The sequence below is a fragment of the Ixodes scapularis genome, unplaced genomic scaffold (genome assembly GCF_016920785.2).
Source record: "Ixodes scapularis isolate PalLabHiFi unplaced genomic scaffold, ASM1692078v2 PGA_scaffold6__148_contigs__length_123643588, whole genome shotgun sequence".
NCBI classification, from domain to species: Eukaryota; Metazoa; Arthropoda; class Arachnida; order Ixodida; family Ixodidae; genus Ixodes; species Ixodes scapularis.
In genome coordinates this window covers 42,718,334-42,733,130 of record NW_024609881.1, presented here as the reverse complement: position 1 = coordinate 42,733,130, position 14,797 = coordinate 42,718,334, and positions in this window count along the sequence as shown.

Below are 14,797 nucleotides of genomic sequence, written 5' to 3'. Positions count from 1 at the left end.
ACCGTATTTACTCGATTCTAAGCACCCCCTTTGTTTTCACACCCGCGATGTTCAAAGGAGAGGGGGGGGGGGGGGTGTTTACATTCGGAACATGCCTCGAAAATACGAAATTTGCACAATATGAATTTATTATAATCAAAATGAAAGAATAAATGTACCAAAGGTAATAAACAAAGACTGGAGAGTATCCCGCTTGCCATCAGTTTGCACCACGCGTTCGACTAGTCGCTCTCGCGACTAGTCTTTCGAGGATGATGTAGGGCGCAAATTTCCAACGATCGGCTGTGGTGCACAGCATTACGGTCACCCTTTGCTACTCATAGCCAGTCGTACGCACTTTTACTTGTCGGGTGCCTACTTCGTCCACGGTGCATGTCCTTGGCATGTTGATGTACACAGGGGTCTCATCGGCATTACCGCTCTGCCGAGTCCGTAGCGAGATTCGCGACGCAGCTTCATCACATCACATTGGAAGTTGACAAGCTTGCCCTTGACGTCCACCGGTAGCTTCTGGCAGATAGTGGTACGGCGTCTCAAAGAGAAACCGTTCCTCTTCATCATCCGCTCCACCCTGCCTCGGCTTGCGCGGAACGCCGCACTCCGAACTGTTCAGCAGCGCCGGGATTTCCGTTGTCTTCCGCGTAAGAAATAACCGTTTTCTTGAACCTCATCGCGTATGAAGTTCTTTTCCCACTCATGATGAACGACTTCTGCAAACCACGTGCGCACAGCGAACGGAATACGATTGCGAGGCCAATGCGGACGAATAGGCTTAAGAGACTAAACAACCGACTGCAACAAGCCCATGGAGACCAAAGAGACAAAACAACTTCGATAGAGGGTACGGCCACGCACCCTCTTTCGCAACCTGCACGGATGCGAAAGTGGGAAATGGCGGTATGTGCTGGCATCTACTAACTGACGTTGAAAGCAAGCCCCAGCGGCCAGTCGCGACTCCGACGCTCGGCGATACCGGCGTCTCCGATCTCGAATTTCTTAATGGGCGATTATTGTGGATGAATCTTTTGCTTACATTCGCATGCAAACTTTTTTTCAGGTGTTTATGTTTAGGAGTGTGTGTGTGTGGGGGGGGGGGGGGGGGGGGGGTGCGCAGAATCGCGAAAATGCGGTAATACACTGACAGTTGAATCAGTAATTCGGGTAGGCTCGAGCGCAACCCGAGACAAGCTAAAATCAGAGCAAAGGTCGTATAAAATCGGCGAAGAACAGCTTACAGCAGAGGGAAACTCACCAGAGCAATGAATGTGCGGAAGGCTAAAATCGCCTAGTAAAAACAGTGGTGTGAAAGGAAATATAGAGCAAATAGCATACAGAACATCATATAATAAAAAAAAAAAAAAACGAAACATGTAGTGGCATTGGGCGGTCGATAGCAGGCGCACAAAAGAACTCCCCTATAAGTACGCTGTAATCGTACACAAAGAAATTCGAATGCGGTAGTTACATTTACGTAAACACATTCAAAAGATTCATCCACAGCTACTAAAAAACCCGCTCTAAATCTGCATAGATACGAATTAACAGAGCCACTCCGTGCTAGCGCGTCAGTTGCTGGAATCCTACCCGCTCAGTCACAAGAGGGTGCCAACGAGGCGGCGCCACCAAAACATGTCGTCACCAATACACCGACTGAACACTCCGTGACGCCGGCACACTGAGGCGGTGCTGTTGTCGATAGTGGGCGTGCGGAGACATCTTTGATTCTTGCTTCCGCGCGTCCGCAGTGCCCACAGAGTGGGCAAACAGAGACTTGTGTGTAAACAAAGTACTGGTTTATGTTGCAAACCTTCTGAAGTGTACGATATTCGTGACTATGCACTAATCTCTAATGTAGTATAGGCTGGATCGCGGATCGGGAGCCCGTTGGTGGCGCCACCGGCAGCCCTTGCTTGACATCAGGAAGGACAGCAAGTATGCGTGCGAAACACATAAAAGTGGGAATAATGAATCATGTACGCGGCGCTCGAAGGCGAGTGTTTTACGATGTGCTGCGATCATTATATCGGGTCTTCAGAGACCGAATCGGTATTTGTCAAGCGTTCGAACGCCGATTTATATTAAACTTGCCGGAGCACCAAAGCAACAGCTGGCAAGGTTGCTCTCGAAGTGGGGAAACAAAGGAACTTGCCGTCAATGAGACCGTCCTTGGAGAAGCCCAGGAGTTGATGAATGTCCAGAAAGTTCCAACTTGACAGCGACTTTTCGGGAGCTAATTCCGCGAAGCAAAGCCTTCAAGATTGTCTTATGCAAAACCCTATACTCATCGAAGCCGCCATTTACTACACGGTAATTCTGGGTAGTACTTGCCTTATTGAGCTGCACTAACATTTTCGCCCAGTCGCCCAGCCGATTGACTCGTAAACACAAAACAGTTATTTATAAAATGTGAGGGCTGTCAGTTTTAATTTGTGCAAGAGCTATTTTAAGTCTTCCTGAAAAGCAACCAATACGTTTCATTGTCGACCACAACTCAGAAACTAAAGAAACGACACTTTTTCTCGCTTTTTCTCTAGAGTCACAAGCACTAGCTGGTGCCAAGCAATAGGGAGTTTTCGTAGACCGCGCTACCCCCTCCGCTAAGCGTTCCGCAACGAAGAAGTCGCTACTGCGCCTGCGCGCCGATAGCCTTGACTGTGGACTTCCCGCTATCGTAGCGGATTGCGGAGGGCCTTGCGGGACGGCGAAAACGATCTACGAAAACTCCCTAATGGCTGCCGGTAGGTGCCACTCGACCCCAGCAAGATGAGCCTCGATCCGGCATCCAGCATTCTACAATAGAGATCAGTGGACTATGGTCCCTGGAGCGCGTCTCGGACTGGTGGGTTTAGCGTCCTATGCTGCCCTACTTCAAAAAATGAATCGGTATTTACGTCACGCGACGTCGAATTTCCCGCTAAATGTAGCATGGACACTGATTTGATATAGATGTCACGGTACCTCGGGACGTCAGGTCACGCCAGGTCAATTTTCTTATAAAATTTAACGGATAACTGTACAAACAAACAGATAGACGTACATTTTAGTAGCATAGGGGGTTCGGTGAAAAAGCATTTTCTGCTATTAATAAAGAGCTTTAAAAATATTTGGGAGAGAATAACCGTTTTTACTTGCCCTTCACAATCTTGACCTTTCCATAAGGTGGCCAGCCGATGGCCTGCGATATCTCCCACATTAAAGAAAATGCCACCAAAGCGTAGAAATGAGTTGACAGAATTCCCATCTTAACGATCTTCGGTTTTCTTGTGCTTCTAAAAGCTGAGGTACGCTAGTGTTTTCTTTTATCTGGAGAGTGCCAATCTTAGTTTTCTATAAAAAAACAAAACAAAATATTTGTATGTCTTTTTTTCCACGTGTCCGTCAGTGACTCAATAACCGCCTGCGAAAACTGCGCCGCGGCGTACCTTGAGTTATAAGTTATAACCGACACGAAAAGCGGACACAATTTTCAGGTGCAATCATCTTAATTCACACAAATATCTCTCTTCCCATATGTCACAATAGGCATTCTCATCCGTGAAAAATAAAACATCTGAACGTGTGCGATTCTTTTTAATTACTATTCCATGAATGGGTAATAACTTTTTTGTGCAGTTCCGTTGATTGCGAAACCCCAAGATGAATCCTCTTTGTGTTAGGGTGTTGGGCTTAAAGAGACCGACGCATGATATTATGCCGTCGGCTCGTACGCTATTCACTCTTTCTAAAATATGATTGGCGCACCTTCAATTCACGTGCACGATTGTTCCAGCTGTTGAGGCCTAAGTCACAGTTGTGCAATAGAAAAAAAAAAAAAGGACACTTTTTTAATGCGTGCTTATACTTACTTCGGAGCTCTCGGTGGAACGTTTGCGCAGCTGTTGATCATATATTTAGACTGTTATTTGTCACGGTTTCTTCTGTGTTTTATTCAAGACGTGCTTCTGAGAAAGTCAAAGTGGGTATTATGCGCTTTTGATGGTGTGTGCATGTGCTTTTTTTGTTTGTGTGTTTGTGTGCATAATTTGTGGTTGAGAGTGTAGTGATTTCTTATTTTGAATGATTTATATACGGCAGGCACCTAATCGTTTCCGGTTTCGCACTCATATAACGGAGGCCTTCGGATGACTACAGCGTCAACGTTCCGCTCAAGCTCAAGCCTTGACCTCTTCAACATTATCACCGGGCGGACTCTGCCGTGGCACCCGTGTTGTTACTCAAGTTCTAAGTGAAAGCAAAAATGAAGAAAAATAAAATGTGTCTTTCTTCGTGCACCAAATAAAAATAAATAAGGCATAAAAATTAATTTTGATTTTAAAGTCAGCGAAAAAATAGGGGCAGCGAAAATACAAGATCGGGTACGGGCTTGTGTTTTGTGAGCACCATCTTATCGAGTATGAAATCAGGGTTAAAATCGCGTAGTTTATGATTTTTCTCCATTTATAGTTTCGTGCCATCTTGCTCTTGTGTCTTTGTGGAGACAACGACGAGGTTTCTTCATTCTGTTTTTGTGTTATTATTTTCAATTTGTTATATAAAAGAAGACAAATATTTAATAATAGGTTTATTAAAGAATGAAGGTTCGACCATTTTATTACTTAAGATTTAATCTAAATTACTGTTCCGAACTTTTTCTTTTCCTTTTTTTTGTTTTGTTTTGTATTCTAGAGCTAAAATTTTGACATAATGGATTTAAATATTTTCTTCCCATTAAGTTGTTTGATAGCCGTAACGGTTTATGGTTCGGTGAGTGATAGTATCACTTCGTTTTAAGAGGTATATGCCTTTCCCTTATGTTCCCTCCTATAAAACTCTAAGTAATGCAATACAAAGTCCATTTCAGGGCGTTGCTTTGTTCCCTGCATACATAAATTAGACCAATTCAAAACGAAGTCCTTTTCAGTAATCCGCCACGAACCTCCCGACTTTACTCTCGGTTTCTGCTTTTCTCCTTGTTTTTCCTCTTTAAGAGTCAATATGTATACTTATAATAACCAGTTTTTCTCCTTTGAAGCTTTTGCCATTTCCCTTCATTCTTTTTTTTTTTAATCTTACTCAGTAAGGTTACATTTATTTTTGTTCGTGCAGTCTCTTACTTTAATGAACATGTCTTTCCCCAATCTTCGCAGAAACAAAAGCAATTAGACTTTTATATTTAAGCTAAGACGAAGCCCTAGGCTGCGGAGCTAGTCCGCGCCTCCCTATTTACGTATTGATAGGTCCTTCATGCAATGCTCTAATACGAAGCCAGGGTTAGGAACTGGTTCATACCCTCCTGACATTAAAAAGTGTCTTCCTTAGGTGTGCATGTTCTTAAAACTTAGTGGATGCTCTTTGCTGCGGAACTAATCCGCACACCTTAAGTTGATAAATACTGGGATCTCTCTTAATGTCGTGCACTCAATTTGGTTTTTGAGTTTATAGGAAAGCAGGAGAATGGATGTTTTCGTCTCCTCCGATATTACAAAGTTTTCTTTTGGGCGTCCCTTGGATCTCACCAGTATGTCATTTCAAAGAATTCGTTTTTAACCAACCTCAAGCAAGCTTGATTTTTTTTTCGCGTATTCCTTCCCGTTTTCTTTTGCTCGTGCTGTGCTTCTGACTTATTGATTGAACACGTGACGCAGCTGAACGCCTTGTTCTAGTAGATTCGAGATACTTCCGGCTGACTGTTGGAACAAAGCTAGAGGAACTCCAGTAACCCCTTACTCTTACCCAGGTTGCACAGTTCTCTGGGCCATACCTAGGTTTTTTCGGCAAGTTAGTGCACGAAAAGTAAAGAAAAAAGCGAATGTATACCTATAACTGGGGTAGGAAAAGGAATGGGCTAAGGAAGACATAAAAACACCAGGCAGGAGGCAACCGGCTGTTCATGAGACCATTCGTGCAGTGACGAGCGCACGAATGTAGGTGGCTATTTCTGACGCAGGACAAAAAAAAATCGACTTTAATCGGGACTTATGTTAAAGATAACAAGACACGGATACACGGTTATTCAACCCTAGCAGGCGCGTGACTTGAATACTTGGAAATTGTCCCGGTATTGATAAAAGTAGAAAACGAGATAGCAAATGTATTTTCCGAGGGAAGAAGGAATGTTCCAGACCGTTCAGTGCATGCAGTGTTGACAATCAAGAGAAAATAAGATTGTATAAAAGTTTATTTTAATTGAAGCTTTGACTTTTTCTTTGTGCAAGCTCAGCTCCAATTCTCTGTTCCTCTTTTTTTTTTCTGGTTTTAAAAACACCGACTTGGGGGCTATTTATCGGCATCTACTGGTATTTATCAAAAGCAAAATATCATATTGCCGGGGGCGCAGCTGAATATGTAGGCTGCAGCGCGCCCGTGGCGTAACGGTTATCGTGCTTGTATTCAACGCAGAAGGCCAGGGTTCGATTTCTGGCCGCGTCTATGCATTCTTTTTTTTTTTGACGCTCTGATGTTCTGGTAAATTCGAGAACCGTCTTGGCTGATTCGAGGTTAGAATGTTCTCCGCACCGAACCTTCTACGCCGAATGTTTCAGAAGCCTACGTGTGTACAAAAAAGGCTCCGCCTGGCAGGCCGCAATCAGTTTCCCCTCAGCGTTCGACACTGCTGTCACGCCGACTTCGACGCACGCAACGCTCTACTTTCTTCTGTTCCCTTTTTATTTTTGGGCACAAGTACGCCCCATTAAACGTTTAGTTCTTCAGGTATTATCGCATCATCACTTGTCATTCGTAACATTTTGGTGGAGGTACGGGGTATCGCATATCAGTGCAGTGCACCCCTCCAAGTTCCCGCTGTACAAGTCCGAACCCAAGCTCCGGAGGACCCAACGAAGACCAGATCGAGACCCGATCAAGTCGCCGCATCTAAGGTCTACCCCCGCAACACGGACCTTTGCCACCCACGACTAAGCCGAAGACGACGACGGCCAACCAGGCGCAGACCCCGGCCGCTTCTGCCGTCGTGTACCTGCCAATCGCACCCAGGACTCCAACGCCTTTCCACGGAGACGTCCACGAGGACATTGAAGACTGGCTGCAACACTATGAACGTGTAGCCCGCCACAACGGATGGACGACTGAGCAATGCCTCCACAATCTCTACTTCGCGCTTGAAGGAACTGTGAGGCACTGGTTTGAAAAACACGAAGCGTCTTTCAGTACGTGGGAGTCCTGCGCCGCCGAGTTGAAGCGAACGTTCCTCAACGACCACCGTCGGCAGCGAGCGAAGGACCTTCTCCGAACAAGGGTGAAGGGCCCCAACGAAAGCGTGACCAGCTTCGTAGAGAATGTCATGCGCCTATGCGCCCGAGCCGATCCGAAGGCAGCCGAGGAGAAGAAGCTTCACGTCCTTATGCGTGGCGTGAATGCTGAAATTTTTGGGGGCCTTGTCCGCAATCCCCCGACAACCGTCGACAGTTTTGTGGCTGAAGCCACTAACATCCAACGCGCGCTGTCGGCCCGAACGAGCCATTACCATCGACTCGCCGGTGTGCCTTCTCCAGCAACCGCCGCATCTTGCCGACTAGACCTGAACACCACCGGTGTTGACGGGCTTGGGGAAATCGTCCGTCACATCGTCCGGGAAGAACTCCGAAAGATGCTCCCCGCCGCGGATCGCGCATCCTCACTGTCGCTCACCGAGGTTGCTCGACAGAAGGTTCACAGAGCCTTCGAACCTGAAGTCCAGATCAAAACGACGACACCAAAGGAACCAACGTTGAGCTACGCCGTCATGGCCCGACGACCTCCGCAAGCAAACCGCCAAGCCACGGCGCCACCCCGGCGAGACACACCGATGACGTCGTATCCCTGTCGCCCGGAAGGAGAAGTCCAGCATGTCCGCTCCGAACAACTATCGCCGAGGAAAACCGACGAATGGAGGACGGCCGATCGACGCCCGTTGTGCTACCACTGCGGCAAGCCGACCATATCTACCGCCGCTGACCCTACCGGTAAATAGGGCTGCGTGGCTTCCATCCGAACGATCCCCGTCCGCGCAACGGCGAACGACCGCAGGAGATCGAAGAATACCTCCGACGACCTCAGTCTCCCCCGCCTGCAGCTCGCCGCGTGTCCCAGTCGCCGCCGCCCCGACGTCCAGCTTCGCCGATGCACCGACCCCGACGTGAAAGCCTGTCGCCCCTCGCTCTTCGCCGGGGAAACAAGGCGCGGCAACCCCTGGAGGTGGAGTTTCCGCAGACGACCGACGCCAAGATCCTCCACCAACGTCGGAGGGCCCCCACTCAAACACCACCAGAGACCGAAAGGACGCTCCTGCAACTGTGAAGAATAGGATATACGTCGTTATCGACGGCCACGACGCGTCGGCTCTCGTCAACACTGGAGCAGACTACTCCGTCCTGTGTAGAAAGCTCTCCCAACGCCGTCGGAAAGTGACGACGCCATGGGATGGTCCACAGATACGAACTGCCGGTGAGCACCACATCACATCAGTTGGGAGGTGCACCGCTCGCGTCGAGATTCACGGTGAAACATGCCTTGTGAGGTTTGTCATTCTACAAGACTGTTTAAGGGACGTCATTCTCGGAATGGACTTCTTGCGTAAATACGGAGCCATCACCGACCTAGCGGAGAACAAGTTGACGCTTCGGAAGCCTGTCCCATCCACGGAAAATCCGAAAGCGACGTTAGCTGCAGTGCGAATCCTTACCAGCCACGTAAACCTGCCGCCGCTTTTGACTGTCTTTGTACCCGTCGGGACCGAAGAAATTACCTGCGGTGTAGCACTGTTGGAAGGAAGCGTCCAACTTCCCATTGGACGAGGGATTGGCATTGCAAGAGGCTTAACCGAGCTCCAGGACGGGTGTACCGTAGCCCTTGTCACCAACTTCCGGCAAGAGTCGCAGCACGTTACCAAGGGTACAGCTGTGGGCTACGTCAAGGAAATTCACGACTCAGCCGCGATCACCGTGATCTCAGAAGACGCCTCTGCGACGCAGCGCAAGAGGATATCGCCATCAGAGCTCGACATCGACCCGTCCCTCCCAGCCCCACAACGACGACAACTCAGTGACCTTCTCGCCGAGTTCAGTGAGTGCTTCTCCATGTCGTCAAAGGTGCGCCAAACGATGTTTGCAAAACATCGAATTGTTACTGATGACAACGCACTTCCTGTGCATCGGCCACCGTACTGAGTTTCCGTGAAAGAAGGGTAAATCATCCAGAAGCAAGTTCAGGAAATTTTTGATGATGACAGTTCAGCCTTTTACCAGTTCGTGGGCTTCCCCAGTAGTCCTGGTGAAGAAGAAAGACGGAACCCTGAGGTTCTGCGCGGACTATCGCCGGTTGAACGCAGTAACAAAAAAGGACGTCTATCCGCTGCCCCGCAGTGACGACACCCTGGATCGGCTGCGCCACGCCCGTTACTTTTCGTCGATGGACTTGAAAAGCGGGTACTGGCAGATAGAGGTCGACGAACGAGATCGCGAGAAGACGGCCTTCGTCACGCCGGACAGACTGTATGAATTTAAAGTAATGCCGTTCGGACTGTGCAGAGCGCCGGCAACCTTCCAGCGCGTTATGGACACCGTCCTTTCCGGCTTGAAATGGCAGAGATGTCTCGTGTACCTTGACGACGTTGTGGTGTTCGCAAGTGAATTCGACGAGCACCTGAGACGACTGCGATCCGTGCTACAGGCTATCAAGGCTGCTGGGCTAACACTCAAGCCTTCCAAGTGTCGCTTCGCCTATGGTGAGCTGAAAATCTTGGGACACGTTGTGAGAGCTCAGGGTGTAAGCCCTGATCCTGCAAAGACGTCCGCTGTCGCCGAATTCCTGAAACCATCAGGCAAGAAGGCCGTCCGAATGTTCATTGGGCTGTGCGCCTACTACAGACGTTTCCTTCGGGACTTTGCCCAAATTTCTGCATCGCTGATGCATATGACGAAGGACGACGTGCAGTTCCAGGGGGGAAAGGAGAACGAACAAGCGTTCGCCGAACTCAAGCGAAGGCTCCAGTCGCCGCCTATCCTCGGGCATTTTGATCAGCTTCCGGAGACAGAAATTCACACGGACGCCAGCAATACCGGTCTCGGTGCGGTACTCGTTCAGCGACAAGAAGGAACAGAGAGAGTAATCGCTTACGCAAGCCGGGCGCTGTCAAAGGCAGAACAAAATTATTCAACGGCCAACAAGCAAGCTCCGTCCGTACTTGTACGGGATCCCGCTCCGCGTGGTCACAGACCACTACGCCCTCTGCTGGCTCGCAAACCTCAAGGATCCGTCTGGACGCCTCGCCCGCTAGAGCCTTCGACTGCAAGAATTCGACGTAACCATTGTGCATAAATCCAGCCGCAAGTACAATGACGCTGACTGTTTGTCTAGGGCTCCAGTCGAACATTCAGTCTCCGGCGCCGACGACAATGACGAGGCCCGTTTTCTAGGCGCAGTTAAGGCTACCGACATGAGGGCACTGCAACGTGGCGACACGGAACATCGCTCCGCGATCGACCACCTCAAAGGTCGAGGAGGCTTTGTCCCGCGGGTCTTTTCTCGAGACCTACCGAGCTTTGTCCTGCGGCGAGCCGTGCTCTTCAGAAAGAATTTTGGAACCAGCGAAACTCCCTGGCTACTGGTTGTCCCTATCAGCCTCCGAGAAGAAATTTTTCAAGCGTGCCACGACGACCCAACGGCCGGACACCTTGGCTACAGCAGGACCCTTGCCCAGATTCGTGTCATGTACTAATGGCCAAAACTCCCGAAGACTGTTCATCTGTACACACAATCATGTCACGAATGCCAACATCGTAAGAAACCTCCAACGAGACCTGCGGGATTCCTGCAACCGATATCGGCCCCTACTGTGCCTTTCCAACAAATTGGAATGGATTTGTTGGGCCCTTCCCGCCATCGATGTCGGTGAACCGCTGGATAATCGTTGCCACGGATTACCTTACCCGGTACGCGGAGACGAAAGCCCTTCCGTCGGGAACAGAGGTGGAAGTCGCCAATTTTTTTGTCGAGTCTATTCTCCTTCTACATGGCGCCCCTGAAGTCTTGATAACAGTCCGAGGGTCAGCGTTCTTAGCCCAGCTCACGCAAGAGATCCTTCGGCTCAGCCGCACCAGCCATCGTCGGACCACCGCGTAAAATACGCAGACCAACGGGCTAACGGAGCGGCTCAACAAGACGATCGCCGACATGATCTCCGTACGTCAACGTAGAGCACAAGACGTGGGACGAAGTATTACCATACATCACGTTCGCCTACAACACCGCATGCAGCTTAAGAGACAACCAGGTTTACGCCATTCGAGCTGGGCATGGAAGAAAAGTAACGACCATGCTGGACGCGATGCTGCCGCATGAGCCTGTGGATGACGGATCCGACGATGCCCATGCGGTCAGTCATTGAGCAGAAGAAGCACGCCGACTAGCCCGCCTTCGCATCCACGATCGACAGCGTGTCGACGCTCGCCGGTACAATCCTCGTCGCCGCGCCGTCCACTTCCAGCGCGGAGACAGTGTGTGGGTGTGGACACCGAGTCGGTCGCCGCGGTCTCAGCGAGAAACTGCTGAAGGGCTACTTTGGGCCTTACAAGGTCATCCGGTGCCTCGGAGATCTGAACTACGAAGTTCTTCCCCACGGAACGCGACCATCAACCAGACGTCAGCCGCGACCCGAGGTGGTGCACGTCGTCCGGCTGAAGCCGTATTACGAACGATAGCACTTTCCATTGTCGTCGACGTGTGAACTGTAAGCTGTGAACTGTAAACTGTAAATTGTAAACTGTGAACTGTAACCTGTAAACTGTAAACTGTAAACTGTAAACTGTAAACTGTGAATTGCGAATTGCGAATTGCGAATTGCGAATTGTGAATTGTGAATTGAGAATTGAGAATTGAGAATTGAGAATTGAGAATTGAGAATTGAGAATTGAGAATTGTGAATTGTGAATTGAGAATTGAGAATTGAGAATTGAGAATTGAGAATTGCGAATTGTGAATTGTGAATTGTGAATTGTGAATTGTGAATTGTGAATTGTGAATTGTGAACTGTGAGCTGTGGCTCGCGATTCTGCTGTCGTTTAGTTGTGAATTCGTCTTTCTGTTTTGTGCTGCATCGGGGCGATGCAGTTTTTTGAAAGGGGGGAATAATGCGGCGGGCGCAGCTGACCGAGTAGGCAGCGCGCCCGTGGCTTAACGGTTATCGCGCTTGTATTCCACGCAGAAAGTCAGGGTTCGATTCCTGGCCGCGTCTCTGCATTTTTTGACGCTCTGATGTTCTGGTAAATTCGAGAACCGTCTGGAGCTGATTCGAGGTTAGAATGTTCTCCGCACCAAACCTTCTACGCCGAATATTCCAGAACCCTAGGCTTGACAAAAAAGGCTCCGCGTGGCAAGCCGCGGTCAGTTTGGCCTCAGCGTTCGACTCTGCTGTCACGCCGACTTCGACGTCCGCGACGCTCTGCTTTCTTCTGTTCCCTTTTTATTTTTGGGCACAAGTTCGGCCCCATTAAACGTTTAGTTTCTTCAGTTATTATCGCCTCATCACTTGTCATTCGTGACAATATCCATGTATGAAGCGCCCGCACAGTGAAAAAAAAATTAGTTACGATATGAATTTACTTTCTAATATTAAAGGAGCCGTGAAACAAGTTTCCTACTTTCGTTAAATACTACTCAGTATCCCTTTCTACCGTTAACAACCGAAGAAACTGGCCTTAGTTTTTCTTTATAGGCAATGGCATTCGTCAAAATAATTTGATAGATATAAGCGTCGTTATTTCTATCAAATCGTAGCGACAACAAGCGGCCATGTAAGCTGGCGCCTATCTTATTCCGCCATACTTGATTATACCCACGGGCTGGGGTTAGCAAATTAGAAAGCGCGTGCTAAGCCTCTGGGATTACTGGAGTCCAGATATTCTCCTCACCGCAGTGGTTTCTTCCTTAGCCATCTATGGCTTCTTGTATTGTATGCTATAAAGATTTCTATGGCTTACCTTATGGGTTTCTTTAGCCAGCTGAACATAGACGATTATGGGTTTTCTTATGGTTATTTTAGCCATTTATAGCTTGTTGTATGGTCGGTTATAAAGATTTTAATGTCTTATGATATATGTCTCCTTAAGCCAGTGTTCTACAGATGCGATTGCCTGGAGCTAACCTGGTTGGTTTGACATGCTTCCAAAGGTTTCCAGCTGATCGTAGAGGGAAACAGCTGCCTTTCAATTTTTTATGGCTTCTTCAGTCTTCTCTAGCTTCTAGTATGGTATGCTATATAACGTTATATGGTTTCCTCCATGGCTCATTCTGTCCAGCGTCCTATTGACGCTAGAGATTTTCCTATTGTTTCCTTAGTCGCCTATTTATTTTTTATTGGCCGCTAGAGCTTATTCTATAACTCGTCTTATGGGATGTTTTACCTATTGTGCTATAGCTGCTTATAACTTTTCCGTTGGTGCTCCTGGCCGCCTATTGCCCTCTCTATGGTCTACTATTTTTTTTATTTTATAGCTCGTCCAATGGTTATTTTCGCTCCTCCTCTAATAGTTGGCTATATCTTTTTTATAGTTTTCTTGGCCACCTTTCGCCCTCTGTATAATCTTCAATCCTTCGAGTGTGTGTTAAAATTCTAATGTGCCCTTTTATGTGGGTGACATCAAAGTACGCAATCTCAGACGGTTCCGTGCTTCTTCGGGAGCACGTATTGGACATTCCAAAGTGTTTTTTTTAATTGCTTTTGCTGAATAAACAAAGACCAAAGAGAATCCAGACAGCACACAATATTGGGGCGATATTCGCCTCGGGTCGGGAAAGTCGTGCGAGTACTGCCGATTTTTCCGTTGTATCGGGAAAATTGTGACGGTACCATTTTGATTCTGTCGATGTTGGCGGAATATTTGTTATATTGCGGCGACACAACCAGGATCTATATGGTACACAACCGGGTTTTTCCCTGAATACCGTTTCTGAAACGGCAATAACTGCGCGGTATTACGCATTTTCGGCCGATTCGAAAATGGCATTGGTAGAAAGCCGGGACCACTTGACACGGCCGATGTCACTAGAATATATATTATATTGCACCGACGCCAATCGGGTAACCACGATTGACACGAATATTTTTATTTTTATTCCTCCCAAAAAGATAACTTCGGAAGAGAGAGGAGAGAGACGGGACGACATGAGTGAGAGAGGGGGCATAGTAACAGGGAGAGTGAACTTAACCTTTTTAGCTGAAGCCTCATGTGACCAGACTCGCAGGCGCCTTGGAAAGAAAACTAGGAATGGGAGAGGGAGAGAGGGAGTTGTGACTTACCCGTCCATGGTTAATCCTTCGAAATAGGGCGCTCGGGCCCAAAGCAAGATCCGGCCGGGTGCGCGCGCGCGCTTGTGTGTGTGTGTGTGTGTGTGTGTGTGTATGTGTGTGTGTGTGTGTTTGTGTGTGTGTTAGCGTGTTTCAAGAAGCGAGATGCAACGTGTAGTGACTCATGGCGATCGCGACAGGCTTTGGAGAAGGCGCCCCCTCGCCCCCTTTTTGGACGTGACCATCTGCTGGCCTCCTCCCCCTCACCACGAGCTAGAGGACAACCACGTTGCCCAAGCAAACGGAAGCAGGCGAAGGACATTCCAGCAGAGCCTCCGACTGGAAAGATCTCAAGTTCTCCACACCTTTTCTGCGGTGGAAATGGACGACCCCGGAGACGAACAAAAAGGAAGGAAGAACAGTGCCAGGGCTCTGCGTACGGGACGGTGCGGAGACCAGGAGGCAGATTTTTACTCGGACGGGACGGGACGGCTTGGAGGCAGCGAGACATCGACGGACAAAGGGCATGTTGAGAAA